At 36.1% G+C, this 16,234-nt stretch overlaps 1 pseudogene; it reads right to left on the reverse strand.

The window, feature by feature from the left end:
* Positions 1-11,218: 11,218 nt before the first annotated feature.
* LOC112919615 (large ribosomal subunit protein eL32-like) lies at positions 11,219-11,692 on the reverse strand (annotated as a pseudogene).
* Positions 11,693-16,234: the final 4,542 nt, after the last annotated feature.

Below are 16,234 nucleotides of genomic sequence, written 5' to 3' on the forward strand. Positions count from 1 at the left end.
GGGATCAAGAAAGAAAATAAGTTCAACTTAAACATTGTCAATTTAGAAGTGGGAATGACCCGTAGATATTTAGAGATACAAGTTTAGAACCTGGGAGATGTTTGGTAGGGACAGACACATGGACTTTTTGAGAAGGACCTGGAAGCAGGCAGGGGTTAGAAGGATTTTACTGGAATATATCTGATTGTTGATCCACGGTGAAGATGTGTTTCCTGATACGGAATTTGGATGAAGAAAGAGAGGCCAAATAATTATAATTGTTCCCTTCAACAGTGGTATATATGTTGTTAGTGTAACTATTTTCAAAATGGTGATGTCTAACAGAGCAATTATGAAGCCAGCAAATTTTCTTGAAGAATTTAACTAGTGTGGAATCTTACCAGAGTTGCTGACAGTTGTGTCCTCGGTTTAAGAAACAAGGAGCAAGGAACAATCCTAATAGGTGATGCTACTTCTGCTTGAGTCACTTCTGGCTTTCTTGGGTTGTGTATTCTTGGATAAATATATTGAGGATTGAGAGTAGAGGGATGTGTGTATATGTGTGTGTGTGTGTGCGTGTGTCCCACCAATCCATAATCCTTCTGTAATTCTGCAGTGATGATCAATAAACAGTTATTGAAAACGTAAATAAATCCATTAATTTTGAATAAATAGCTAGACACACAGTTGTATTAATAATATCACCATAAAAGGTAACAGAGCAGATGTTATAGAAATTTAGAAAATCTGTTTTTTCCGATGAATTTTTAGAGGTTTCAAGGAAGAATTCTGTGGGTAAAGAATTTATGTTAGAAAAGCATTGAAACTGGAGAACAGTCCAAAATATATATTCCAGCCCTGCCATGTTCTCTTTCCTCAGTGTACAAGTTCCTGGCTGCACATAGTGACAAAGTCCATGTATAGCACGGTTCAAATTTTCCCTCCCATGAGGACAGAATGGGATGTCAGCACCTGCTTACGGTGGGCTTTTCCATTGCAGGGTGGGGAAGGGACAGAGTGGGAATGGCTAGACAAAAATGTTATGGACTAGTGCATAAAAAAGAAGTCCCAGAGGTAGGAAACCTCAGACTGAAGGGTGCAGCATTCCCTATAGGTAATTCCTTCCCCTTTGCAATCAGCAATTGCAGTTTGATTATCTGAGAACTAAATAAAAATGGAAGAGTTTAAATGGAGAAGGGAAAAACAGAATTACAGAAATAAAACTATTACCTCTACCATGGCTCCAACAAAACAGGAAAAAAGAAAAAAAGTGGTTTATATGTTTGGAGCTCCATCTTCTGGTTATGAAACAGGATAGAACTGAAATGTGATATTAGTCATAAATGCTAAAATGTATGGACAGGAATTCTGTTACATATATGATCTCAATTTATTTTGTTCTGCCCAATAAAGTAGAAACTCTTGGACTCAGAAATTAAGGCTTTTCACGATCTGGCTTCAGCCTCTTGCTTCATCCCCACCCATTCATCCGTTTTAACAAGCATGTACTTAAGCCTACCAGGTAAACAGTACTTGAGAACTCTGTGGGAAGTGCAAACCCATGAGCTTTGGCACCTGTTTTCAAGGAGCCACTCTTGAATTCACATGCCATCAAAAAACACGTTGGTTATTTTAGCATAACCACACAAATGGTACGTGAATAATGCTTCTCTCCACAAATGAAAACTTGACAGAAATGGCTAATTTTCCTTAGGCACTCCAGTCATAATCCTCTCTTCTTTCTAGAGGTAACCATAGTTGTAGGCTTGTGGACCCTTCTGGATATTATTTAAACTGAGATACACTTACATATATTCACAGAATTTTTTTGGTACTTCTTGTCTGCTTGAGTATGGGTGTATTTATATATGAGTATGTTTTGTACAAGTAGTAAAATGTTATACCACTGTATGCAATTGCTTTTCACCGTTAAGAATACATCTTAGGGATTTACATATGATATTATACATGTATCTAGTTTATTTTTTTAATAGTGACATAGTATTTCATAATATTTCTATCTCCTTTTGAGGCTTGCTCAAAGTTACAAACAATGCTGTGATAAAAATTCTAATGCACGTGGGTATTTTCTAGGATAGATGTGGAGAAGTGGGATTTTTGGCTTGATAGACTATTGCCCTCTGAAGTAGCAATTGTAATGGAAGGCTCCTTCTCCACATTTCTTTGTCCACATATCTGCCAACACTTGATATCATCAGACTTTAAAATTTTTTTTTGGTCAATCTGATTGCTCAGAACTGGTATTTTGTTATTTTTACTTTTATTTCCCTGGTTGTCCATCTTTTTATGTTTGCTGATCATTTCATCTTCTGGGAATTGCCTCTTATTCTTTTCATGTTTATACCCTTTACCCATTTTTATTGGGTTGTTTTTGTTTATTTTGATGTGTAGGAAATTCAGGATAATAGTTTGTTATATATATGGAAAATATATTTTCTGGAGTATTTCTCCTTTTAAAAACATTGGCCAAGGGTGTTATTTATAATATATAGGTTTTAATTTATCAGTCTAATTTATCAATCTTGATAAATTAGATATATGTTCCTTATATATTGTCATGCATATATATGTATGTTGTAGCATGTGTCACCTCCTCACTCATATCCCTTTGGACCTTATGGCTATGTACAGCTATTCAGCTGTATCTGCAAATATACACATGCATAAAATTTTTTTCTTCTATTCTGTTTGTATATTAAAGCTTTGTCTATGTTATCTTTGTCATAGAAAAATTTTTAGTGGAATAGGGTGTTCACAGCATATTTTTCAGCATTTCTTCTGTACCTAGTACAGTACTAGGCACTATGATATAATGGGAGGAGACCATAAAAGAAATTTATGAGGTATTTACATCTTATACAGGAATTCACATTTAAGAGGACAAATGAGAAAAATATATAACTTTTATAAAACAAGTTAGTAGAAGATTTATTTGAAAAATTGTTTATGAAACTACTAAATGCTGTGGAGGAATGAAAAGAATGTGTTGGCTAATCAGGAAAATTTACAGAAATAGGTAAAGATTGAATAAAAATGAAGATATGAGGATGATATTTGGCAAAGAGCAGTAAGCAGAGGACTTCCATTGGTATGAAAAAATAATACAAGGTCAAGAATTAGCATGTTGTATTCATGTCTTCATGGAGAGTGGATGGGCTTTGGGAAGGCTCTGTAAGGGACATTTAATGGAAGGGGTGGCTGTAGGCAAACTTGGAGGCAGGTGAGTTGAACTTGGGAGCTCTATTGGACTAGTCTTTGGCAACTCTTTGCCTACTTTGGCACTTCCTTCAGACCTATCCCTTCCTCCAGGCAGTCATCATGTGTCTCATTGCCAGCTCTCACTTAGGTACATGCTCATTCAGGTGTAGATGATGATGATTTAAGATTTAGAAAGCAATTAAAGGGTGGAGTTAGAAGAGGAAGAAAGATTTTTCTACATAAAATCTAAATGTGAGCAAGGGCACAGATGTGAAGTTTTATGAATAAGGCAGAGAAAAGACAGTGGTTTCATTTGGCTAGTGTCATAGGGTTACTAATATTTTTGTGAGGATCTTCTGTCAATATGAAAAAAATCAGTAGGCCCCTACTACTGCAGTAATAGTGACTGCATTATTAGTATCTTTTGGTTGACAGAATATATAATGATAAAATATACTTTAAGTTAATGATTTTTTTAAGATTTTATTTATTTATTCATGAGAGACATAGAGAGAAGAGAAGCAGAGACATAGGCAGAGGAAGAAGCAGACTCCATGCAGGGAGCCCGATGTGGGACTGGATCCTGGGACTCCAGGATCACGCCCTGGGCTGAAGGCAGGTGCTTAACCGCTAAGCCACCCAGGCATCCCAAGTTAATGTTTTAAAATAAAGTGTGTGTGTGTGTGTGTGTGTGTGTGTGTGTGTATTAGAAATGTTTACAAGACATTCATTGAAATTGTGTGGATTCACAGACCCCTTTACATTACTTCAATACCTCCCAGATCCTTCACCCACAGATTGAGTTCTACTGGGCTAGCATAGGGTTTCTGTAAGGAGGGTCATTTTGTAAGATATTTTCTCATTCATTGAATATATATATATATATATATATATATATATATATTTTTTTTTTTTTTTTAAGAGACACAAAGACAGAGACAGAGGAAGAGGGAGAAGCAGGTTTCCTATAGGGAGCCTGATGTGGGTGGGACTCCATCCCAGGACCCTGGAATCATGACCTGAGCCAAAGGCAGATGCACAACCACTGAGCCACCCAGGTACCCCCATTGAGCCGATATTTATTGAACTAAGGCCAAGGTGCTCTGTTGGACTCTGGGAATATAGCTGTGAAAGAAACAAAACTCTTTCTGCCAGACATTCTTCTAGTAGCAAGAGACAGACAAAAATAATACATACAGAACTATAACATTTCAAATGGTGTTAAGTGTTATGGAGAATAGAGAGGGCCTGGGTAAGCTAAGAAGCTTGTTACTCAAATAGAATGGAGAGAGAAACTCTTTAGTGCAGTGACATTTGAATAGACCTTTGAATGCTTTAGAGCCATGCAGCTCTCAGGCAAAGAGTACTCAGGTCAAGGGAACTGCTCTTGCAAAGCCCCTGAAGTGGGAGCATGTTCCTTGTACTTGAGTAATAAGAAGAATATAGGTATAGCTAGAGTAGGGTTTAGAGAGTTGGAAGATTATGATAGAGAACAATGTCAGAAAGGTAGTGGGAAGCCAGCCACGTCATATAAGGTCTTGCAGGCCATTGTAAGTACTTTGAATTTTATCCTATGTGAAATAGAAAGAAGCAATTGGAGAGATGTAATTAGAATAGGGACATAATCTGACTTATGTTTTAAAAGTATCACTGTGGCTGTTTATGAAATAAATTATCAGGTAAGGGTTGAAGCAGAGAACCAAACTGAAGAAATCCAGGCTAGAGATTGTCAAATGTTTCTGATTGGTTGAATAAAATTAAGACTGAGAACTGACCCTTGGATTTGGCAACGATAAGGTTACTAAAGAGTATATACACAATTTCGTAGGCAATAAACAGCCTTTGAAGATTTTATAGGGAAGTGATATCATCAGCATTGTGCTTTATGAAAATCTGTCTGTTGGTAGCAGTAGATGAGAAGGATTAGATTAAATGGAAACAAATCTGTACATTTTAGATGCCCATTTTATTAAAAGAGTATGGGGTAGCAAAGGTGGGAATGGAAAAATTGTTTCAGAGTCTGAATTGAGAGAATTAGACAATTGAAGAAATATAGGAAGAGATAGAGACAAGAGTCAAAACTAAAATTTTAAAAATTCTGCGATTAGGAAAATTATAATTCCATTAATAGAAATGTTCAGGAACAGAGGATGATATCTTTAATCTTGTATATCATGGCTTTGAAGTTCTAGACATCTGGGTTGATCCCAATGCTTACCTTTCAATTATTTTTTTTTATGATCTTCTCTCAGCAGTCCCTCCTTTGAGACTCCAGAGGCATTTGGTGAATCATAATCTTCTGACTGGCAGAAAGTCAATTCACATTTTTGGAGGTCTTGGCAAATGGATCCCGGAGTTCTTCAGAATAAACCTTTGTTACTTTGCTTTGTAGTCTATATTGATGATTCACACAAAGTAACAATCTTGCAAAAAATTCCTTATTTTCCTTTATGTGCTAACTTTGAGGTGTCATGGGAAGTTTTGGTAAAGATGTCTTTCAGAATGGAAATGTAAGTCTAGAATATAGAAGGGTGATGAAAGTTGAAGATTAAAATGTGAGAGCCAGGTGCTATCAAACTGGATAAGAGTTGCAAGGGAAAGAATGTAAAAAGAGAAGAATATTAATTGTAGGTGCTGGAAGAATTCTATACAGTAGGAATGTCAATTTCAAAAATTGGTAGGGTTGGGGGAGGAGATGTACATTTGAAAGCTACTGAGATTTTAAATGTTCTTACTGCATGAAAGAACTGTTAATTATGTGACGTGATAGAGGTGTTGGCTAGTGCTATGATAATCACATTGCAATATATAAATTTATAAAATAAACATGTTATATACTTTAAACTTATATAATGTTTTATGTCAATTATATCTCAGTTTTTAAACAAATTGACAAAAAGGAAAGAAAATAAACAAAAGGTATCAAGAAAATTCCTCAAAGTGAACATTTTTGTTTAGTCAGTCATCTTGATGGACCATATTGCAGTGGACAATAAAACTCAAAGCATGCTGAGAGTGGTCTAGTGGTGATATAAAGACAAATAAACAAGATTTATGAAATTTGAAGTAGTCTGGAGGAAGTTTGAAGTACTCTGGAGGAAAAAAGAGTAGTAGTCCTTTTGTGAAAGTCCAGGACCTGGGAAAAATTGAGAGATGGGGAAAAAATAGGATGGAATGGAGTAGATGTTGGAGTGGGAATGGGACAGGAGCTAGGACTGCACGACTGCAAGTGAGATGATCAATGGTAAGTTTCTGATTGTGGGTGTGACTTTGGACTTTTAATCACATCTCTTTGATTTTAGGATATCATGGATAATGTGATATACTGTCCATTTAATAAAAGCTTTTCAGGACAAAATATGGCAAGATATTAAATGTAGGAAATATCAAAATTCCAAATACATTAAAATGGGAAAAATGCGTCTTTGAACAGAAATAATTCTATTTGAAACCTTTGGCTATGCTGTGCTGTGATATACTATACCCTCTTATCTCATGTTGTCACTGAAACTTCAATGAAGATGTATGATCACAGTTATAGATCTTATGAAATTGTTTTAGGGAAATTAGTGGGAAGTATTCCATGTTGAATCAATACAGAGTAAGGCTAAGGAAACACTCACAAGCGATGACACTTGAGAATTCAATAGAAGCAAGAAATTTGAAGAAGTGACTCAAAATAATGTAAACATTCTTAGAATGTATGAAGATATTAGGCATGAGGTGGGAGATACTCATTTTCTACCATATGGTAAGATAAGGATTCTTAACACTTTAATTCATATAACATATTTTAAAAATATGTGACAATGGAAAAAGGTGGTGACTACTTTGGGGACATTTAGTTTGTAAACATGGGTCATGACACATTTGAGGAAGAACAAAAGGAATGGACATGAGAAAAGGAGTCATCAAAGAAGTAGAAGAAAATAATCTTGGGATGCCTGGATGGCTCAGAGTTTGAGTATCTGCCTTTGGCTCAGGTCCTGATCCTGTGATCCGGGATCGAGTCCCACGTCAGGCTCCTTGAGGGGAGCTGCTTCTCTATCTGCCTGTGTCTCTGTCTCTCATGAATAAATAAATAAAATCTTTTAAAAAAATAAAATAATCTCTGTGATTTTATATCTGGACTGGTTAAGGTGTCATTAAATTTGTTGACCTTTAAAAGTCTCTACAGTCCTGTGATGCAATGACCTACTTTTTTTTTGGAAAGGGATTAATCACTCCAAAAACTATCTTTACTTTCAACTCAGGAGAATGTTTACTTTATGCTTTGGAGGAATGAAATGGATGCGAGTCTTCTTTACCGTCCCTGTAAACCTGTTCAGATCACAAATTTCCAAATTGATCAAATTGTTAGGGAAGTTGGCAGAAAAGTTCAACAATGTACTTTCTGAGTGAAATACAGTCATCATTTCATTCTCTGACACAATGTAATGATGAACCCTGTTGGTTTGTTTCTTGTAACTGCCATGGAATTTGTTCTTTGCACAGTAATGTGTGTGTGCATTCATGTATATTTGTTTGTGTGTCTGTTGTGTTTTCCCTCTTAAGACTTCATTTTCTTTGAAACTATAGGCCTACAGCTTATAGGTAAGCTATGGATGGATAGTATGAATTTACCCCAACTAATTGCAAGAGAATTAATTCCTTAATTCCTGTCATCATTGAGGACCTCCTATTTCCTAATTTTCTTTCTGCTACACAAGCAAGTGGGCATTAGGATATAGAACTTAAAAAGATATTAAAATCCTTCTTCATACCCTGAAAAAAAAAAAGAACTTAAAAAGAGCTTGAAGAAGAGCCCAATGTCACACAATAAGATGATATTTTAGTTTTATATGTCAAAACAATATATATTATAAATAATACCTTGGTTCAGAAATATATAAAACATTAATGTGTACTTACTATTATATAAATATAGCTGTATACTTAGTTGAAAATTGTTGAGGATTGTATATAAAATAGCACACACCTCAACATAGTGCACATTTGAACTCAAGAAACATCAATTGAATTAAATTAAATTGTCAATTTATTGTTTAAATCTATGAGATTCAGGTTATTATTGCTAGTTTCACTCACAAAGAGTAAATTTTCTTTTTTTCAAGGTGTATGGTTTCAAATCACTGCAGATTGAATCTTTATCTTCATATTAAAATATAAAGATTTAGGGTGTTTACTAGAGATATCTTGTTTTTATTATTATACTAATTTTCTAATCAGTTTATATTCTTAAAAGTTTTAAGTAGTTATTACAGAAAAAAGCATATTGCTCTAATAATAATAAGTTTCCCATGTTTGCTTTGTAGATGTAATACATAGATTTAAGTTGTTCTGAGATTCTTATTTGACCTAATGTGTATTCATAACTCTTTTAGTTGTAGTAACATAGCTTTCATTTTGCATATCTAATAAGGTTAACTTATGACTCAGATTAATGACATTACTTTATGCTTCGGTAACATCTTTCATCTGCAGATTACTAAATACTTTTTAAACATTAACTAAACATCACTATACACCTTGGAAGAAAGGTATGTATTACTATCTTTTTGGGGGGAAATCGATATAGGGGGCTTAGGTGAGTCAAATATTAGATATATAGAACTGAAGTCTATAGGATAAGGTGCTAATAATGCTTCTTCTGAGTCCAGAAAGAGAAGCATAGGTGTAATTGCTACAAAATAACCAATGTTAATGGGGGAATGTAAATTTCAAGAGGCCCAGAACCCTTTGTGAAATTAATTTTGGAGATTAGGTATTAAACTGCAGCTTCCGGTTATGATAGTGTATATCACCAAGTACCCAAATTTATCTTTTTCCTGATGAAGTGGGAGATCAGGTTAGGATTACTGCTACATGCCTGAACTCAATAACTCTAATAGAATCATATGACCTGGGTGTTATTGCACAGCCTTGATTTCAAATGAGCTGATGTGCTTCTCCCATTAGTGGATTCAAACTATTCTTGTTGTGTGACCTGATTTTTTGTTTGAGAATTGAATTACCATAACTATTATGGCTAGTTTTAAATCTTTGTTTCATATCCCAAAATGAAGTGAATATTGAGCAATTATCAGGTAATATGAGTGTTTTGGATAGCTGGCTTATCAGTTGTAAATTTCTTTCAACTGCTAGTAACACAGATAGGAATCCAAAAAGATGGGATTCTATTTTTCTTTCATAAAGGAAGGCTGAAGGGATCCCTGGGTGGCTCAGTGGTTTAGCGCCACCTTCAGCCCAGGGCATGATCCTGGAGTCCCGGGATCGAGTCCCACGTCAGGCTCCCTGCATGGGGCCTGCTTCTCCCTCTGCCTGTGTCTCTGCCTCTCTCTCTCTGTCTCTCATGAATAAATAAATAAAATCTTAAAAAAAAAAAAAAAGGAAGGTTGAAGAAATATTTCAGGTTTGTATGGGGTGTCCAAAGTAGCATCAAGGACCTAGGATGTTTCTCTTTTTTTTTCTACCATCCATAATATGTGGTTTCTATCCCTGAGGTTGTCTTAGGAACCAAGATGGTTGCTAGGGTTCCAGACATCACGTACACATGTTCCAGGCAAGGAAGCAGGAGGGACAAAAATATTCTAGTTGTCTGTCTTCTCTAAAGGCCCACTTAACATTTATCAGCAGTCCTTATTACAGGGGAGGTTAATAAATGCAGTAATTTAGTTGGACATATTACTATTTGGAATAAAATCAAAGTTTTATTATTAAGGAAAAGAAGAGACTAAGATGTTGAATAGTTTGGATAATGGTCTTGGCTATAGCAAGAAATCAAAATCAATAATTAAAGCAAAACAAACCCTCTCTGGACTATGAATTATATGAGTGGCCTTTTGTCTTGTTAATATTGACTGAACAACGCATTTCCACTTCATTTCATGATCTAGAGGCACAGCCAATGGGTGTGTATTTGTGGTCCTGGCAAGAAAATGGCCAAACTAACAAGATCATCAGGAGAATTTTTTGGAATTAGTCTTGCTGCATTTCTCCCCACTGTGAGGCCTATGTTCTTGGTATGCATACAACTCAGCCACTGATGATCATAGGTAGAGCCAGGACAGTGTAAATCTTCTTTTCAGTGTTTGATTACATTAACCGAATACAGATCCACTTTGGTTTTGTGCAACTTTCTGTCTTGTGCTTTCTGAGTATGTCTCTCTGTGTTATCCCAAGGTCCACTTACTTCGCTGTTACTGGATACCAATTGGGAGGAGTTTAAAAGCATAGATGGTAGCTAACATGCTTGAAAGGAATATTTCACTTTACAAAATTCTAGTTGCAAAAGGATGTGGACATCTAGTAGTAATTATTTTTTAAAATTTTAAAAAAATTGTTTCAAGAATGCTTAATATCTAATCTCTTAGCAAATTTGGTTTACACAATATAGTATTATTGACTATAGTTACCATGCTAGACATTAGATCCTTAGAACTAACTTATTTGTAACTGGAAGTTTGAACCTTTTACCTACTTCTTTCCATTTTCTTCACCCTCCCCTCAGCCCCTGGCAACCAACTGTTCTACTCATTGTTTCTATGAGTTTGACTTTTTAGAAAAAGATTCCACATATAATTGATACCATTCTCTCTGGCTTATTGAACTTTGTCTTTCTCTGTCTGGCTTATTTTACTTAGCATAATACCCTCAAGATCTATCCATGTTGTGGTAAAATGCAGGATTTCCTTTTATTTAAAAGAATGAATAGAATTTCATTGTGTGTGTGTTTGTGTGTGTGTGTGTGTACACCACATTTTCTTTCTTTTTTATGATGTTATATATATTTTAAAAATTTTTATTTTTAGTTGAAATATAGTTGACAAACAATATTGTATTAGCTTCAGGTGTGCAATATAGTGATTTGACAACTCTATATGTTATACTATGCTCACCAGAAGTGTAATTAACATCTATTGCAGTGAAAGTTATTTACGATATTATTGATTCTATTTACTATACTGGACTTTTTGTCCCTGTGACTTATTTGTTTTATAACTGTAGATTTGTACTTCTTTTTTTTTTTTTTTTTTTTTAGTTTTATGGTTTTATTAACACAAATATGACATGCACATAAGTTGTCTATTCATTTTCTTCGCTACGCAGCCTGGCATTGGGATTGGTGACTCTGATGGCCAGCTGGGCTGCTCTTTCCACAATGGCTTTGCGGTTCTTGGAGGATACATTGGGAGCAATCTCTGCGCAATAAGATTCGTTGCACATCAGCAGCACCTCAAGCTCTTGATGTTGTGGACCAGGAACTTACGGAAGCCATTGGGCAGCATGTGCTTTGTTTTCTTGTTGCTCCCGTAACTAATGTTGGGCATCAAGATCTGGCCCTTGAATCTTCTGCCTACCCTATTGTCAATGCCTCTGGGTTTCCTCCAGTTGTGCTTAATTTTGACATATGGGTCTGACTGGCGCCGGATGAACTTCTTGGTCCTCTTTTTAACGATCTTGGGCTTCACCGGAGGTCTGAGGGCAGCCATGAGGCCCAGCAATCGATGGCTGCCTAAATTTGTACTTCTTAATCCTTTTCACCTATTTTGCCTATCCTCCTACCATCCTCCCTCTGGCAAACACTAGTTTGTTCTCCATATTTACGAGTCTGTTTCTGTTTTTTCTTTGTTCATTTATTTATATTTCAGATATAAGTAAAATCAAAATCAAACACAGGGGTGCATATATCTTTTTGAATGAGTATTTTCATTTTCTTTGGGTAAATATCCAGAAGTTGAATTTCTATATTGTATGGTATTTCTATTTTTGATTTTTTTGAGGAAACTCCATGCTGTTTTCCACAGTTGTTGTACCAATTTACATTCTCACTGACAGTACATGAGGGTTCCTTCTTCTCCATATCCTCACCAACACTTGCTATTTCTTGTCCTTTTGATACTAGCCATTTTGACTGATGTGAAAGGATACCACAATGATGTGGTTTTGATTTGTATTTCTCTGGTGATTAGTGATGTTGAGCATCTTTTCATGTATCTGTAGGCTGTATGTCTTTTTTTTTTTAAGATTTTATTTATTTATTTATTTATTTATTCATTCATTCATTCATTCATTCATGAGACACACACACACACACACACACAGAGAGAGAGAGAGAGAGAGAGAGAGAGAGGCAGAGACACAGGCAGAGGGAGAAGCAGACTCCCTGTAGGGAGCCCAACGTGGGACTCGATCCCAGGACCCTGGGATCACGCCCTGAGCCCAAGGCAGATGCTCAATCACTGAGCCACCCTGGTGTCCCTGTATGTATGTCTTTTTGGAGAAATGTCTATTTAGGTCCTCTGCTCATTTTTAAATCAGATTTTGTTTTTTATGTTGAGTTGTATGAGTTCTTTATATATTTTGGATATTTACCTCCCATTGGATATATCATTTACAAGTATCTTCTCCCATTCAGTAAGTTGCCTTTTTATTTTGTTGATGATTTCCTTTGCAATGCAGAAGACTTTTAATTTGATATATAATTCCACTTGTTTATCTTTGCTTTTGTAACATTTGCTTTGATATCCATTCAAAAAACATCATTGCCAAAACCATGTTGAAGAGTTTATCAGGCTCCCCGTAGGGAGCCTGCTTCTCCCTCTGCCTATGTGTCGGCCTCTCTCTGTGTGTCTCAGGAATAAATAAATAAAATCTTAAAAAACAATAAATCTGGGGATGCCTGGGTGGCTCAGTGGTTGAGCATCTGCCTTTGGCTCAGGGTGTGATCCTGCAGTCCCAGGATCAAATTCTACACGGAGCCTGGTTCCCCCTCTGCCTGTGTCTCTGCTTTTCTCTCTGTGTCTTTCATGGATAAATAAATAAAATCTTTAAAAAAAATCTGTAAATTGCTTTGAGTAGTATGGACATATTAATAATATTCTTCCAGCCCGTGACCTCAGAATGCCTTTCTATTTGCTCGTGTCTCTTTTGATTTCTTTTGCCAACATCTTACAGATTTCAGCATACAGATCTTTCCACCTTCTTGGTTAGGTTTATTTCTAAGTATTTTGTTCTTTTTGATACAATTGTAAATAAGATCTTTAAAAAAAGTTCTCTTCCTTATAGTTCATTGCTGGTGTAGTGAAATGCAGCTGACTTTTGTATGCTGCAACTTTATTGAATTTATATACTAGTTCCAACAGGATATAGATATCCTAAGAGTTGTAAGGTGATAACTCATTGTGGTTTTGATTTGCATTCCCCTGATGGGTAACAATATTGAGCACCTTTTCATGCACCCATTGGCCATTTTTATATCTTCTTTGGAAAAATGTTTATTTATTTATTCATGAGAGACACATAGAGAGAGGCAGAGACATAGGCAGAGTGAGAAGCAGGCTCCCTGCAGGGAGCCTGATGTGGGACTCAATCCCAGGATCCATGGATCATGCCCTGAGCCAAAGGCAGATGCTCAAAACCTGAGCCACCCGGGCATCCTAGGTTGGAATTCTTTGTAATGGGATGTCATCTTCAAAAAGTAAATAATAAATTCTATATTTGATGTAAACATGCACTCAGGTGGACTTTGATTTATGGCAAGAAGGTAGTTTAGAGACACATTCTGACATAATGCATATTTAAGTGCACCACAAATACCAAGAACTTTGCTATCTTACTCTGAGTGCTGCTTTGGTGTTCAACAGCTGACTCTATTTAGAAACACAGTTAAAGGGCTGAAGAAAGTTTGGAGTTTATTTATAGGGCAAAAGGAGGGGTTAATGTTGGATAAGAATGATATTTGGAGCTCAGAGGGTCCTTCTAATTGTAGCTAGCCTAAATAAGCTCAGGCAACAATAAATAGTATGATGTACCCTACATATATGTGGTGGTGACTTACAACTGAGAAATTCACCCCTATTTTATTATAAACTTTTAACATGGTAGGGTTGTTGATAGGTCAACTCTCATTAAAACTTTATTCTTTGTTTACTTAATGGAGACTTGGAAGCTTAAGGGTCCTCGTTTGGATGAAACTCATCTCCATTGTATCTATGCCCATGGACTTCTACATTCTATTTGTCCAGAAGCCACAACTTTTCATGGCACTCAGTTTGTTGAAGTTTTAAGGGTCTCAAAAAATAATTCCTCTGTTACTTCCTTGGAACATAATTAGAGGTAGACAATAGAGTCAAGTAGATGAAATAAAAATGGGACTCAGTTTCATGGTAACAATTGTATTCTTTCGGCTGCACCTGGAAATAGGCAGCCCTTCTCCTGGAAACCAGGGTGCCTTGCTTGGTAGAGGTAGTCTCTTTTACCCAAGGTGACATAATTTATTGTCCAAACCAAAATACTTTAGAGAGTTAAAGGAGGTGCTGGTAGGGTGAAATGTCAGGACTGTTCAGGGCAAATTATGACATGAGGTCATTGACTTTTATCTCATGACAATAGTCAAAGTAGAAAGCACACCCTCTTCTGATAGGAAGACCTGAGAGGAAGGGGAAGAAGCCTATTGCACAGTTTCTTCTTCTTAACACACTAATCATATAAATAAGTTCTTCACCTTCCCCTCCACACCCTGGGAGAAGTGAGGGATAGCCCTGGAAGCCAGCTGTGCTCATGGAAAATCCATCCTCAAAAAATTCATAGAAGAGTAGAGTTTTCCCATTAGGTCTGCATCTAATATTTACATAGTCAGAGGAATGACAGAGTAGGGGTGCTCTAAGCATAGGGCTAGAGGAGTGGTGTGCAAGAGCTGATTGTTAGCCTGGCTTCTCAACTCCACATTCATAAATACTTGGTAGATTGAAACTGGCCATGATGGGAGTATATATACCATGGCATGGCATGATATACATTATTTGGCAAAGTACAAATAATGGCCTTATTTTATCTCCTCTGGCAGAGCTATTTGTTAAAGATTCATCAGCCTACCACTTGGCCCTGGACTAGTTTTATTTCTTTTGGTTTATGGTTAATACCTCCTCCTACCCTCATCATCTAGTAGAGATGTTCATGATCAGTGATCAAAGGCACACTTCATTGACATGAAAAAAACCCTCCAGCTTCTGCACATCTGTATGCCTATGAAGGAAGTACTCCATTGGGCTTGCTCCCCATAAACCTAAACAGCTGCAGCACTGTCTGTGCTCTAATCCTCTGTTCTAGAAGAACCAGGGAACCTGAGGATGGATCTTCCATTTGGTACTAAGACTGGCCATTCGGTGCAGGCCTTCCTAGTTCCTTGAAAAGATTACTGAGATGAAAAGCATAAGCATCACTTTGATGCTTTTAGAGTCTTCCAGGTGTTGACAATGAGAAACAGGCTTGTTCATGGGGACCTAAATTCCTGGCAGTTGTATTATCAGTAAAGTTGCAGAGTACGTGAGTTTTAGAAGTTTAGAAGCTCTGGATATGATTTCTGTTTATGCAAATTACAGCTGTGGAACTTTGCAAAATATATCTTGTTTCTTGGAGTATTCTTAAAGTGGGTACAATAATCTCCAATTATAAAATTTTGGGGATAAATAAAATAGCATGTGAAAATGAGTTGTAAAACATAAAGAGTCATGTTAACATAAAGTGTAAGCATTATCAGGAGAGTATATATTTTGTGGAAAAAGGAGAGATAAGTTATTTCTGATGTTTTAGTTAATTATTTGTAGGACAAGAAACAGCTGGATTATCCACAAGGCTGATGAAGCCTGTGTGTAGCCCTCTAGCAAAGGAATATTCTTATCTTTTAGAGGAAAGAGTTTGCTATCTTTTCTGATTCCCTCAAAGAAATTAATCATCATTGGAAAGTAGGAACTTGTTGGCATCTTTGTTTATTTTATAGTTAAATGTTTTAAAATTGTGATTTGGAAGGGAGTTGGGTATTGAATTAAAAAATTACTTAGAATTTCTAAAAAATTGTTCAACCATTGAAATGATTTCTATTTAGATTCTTATACCTTTTTAAAATTTTTAATTTAATTTTTATTTAATTTTATTTTTTTAAGTAAAAAAATAAGCCCTCACTGGAGCCCAGTGAGGTGCTTGAACTCACAAGACCAAGATTAAAACCTAAGCTGAAATCAAGATTAGGATGCTT

This window comes from Vulpes vulpes, chromosome 4 (genome assembly GCF_048418805.1).
Source record: "Vulpes vulpes isolate BD-2025 chromosome 4, VulVul3, whole genome shotgun sequence".
Taxonomy (NCBI): domain Eukaryota; kingdom Metazoa; phylum Chordata; class Mammalia; order Carnivora; family Canidae; genus Vulpes; species Vulpes vulpes.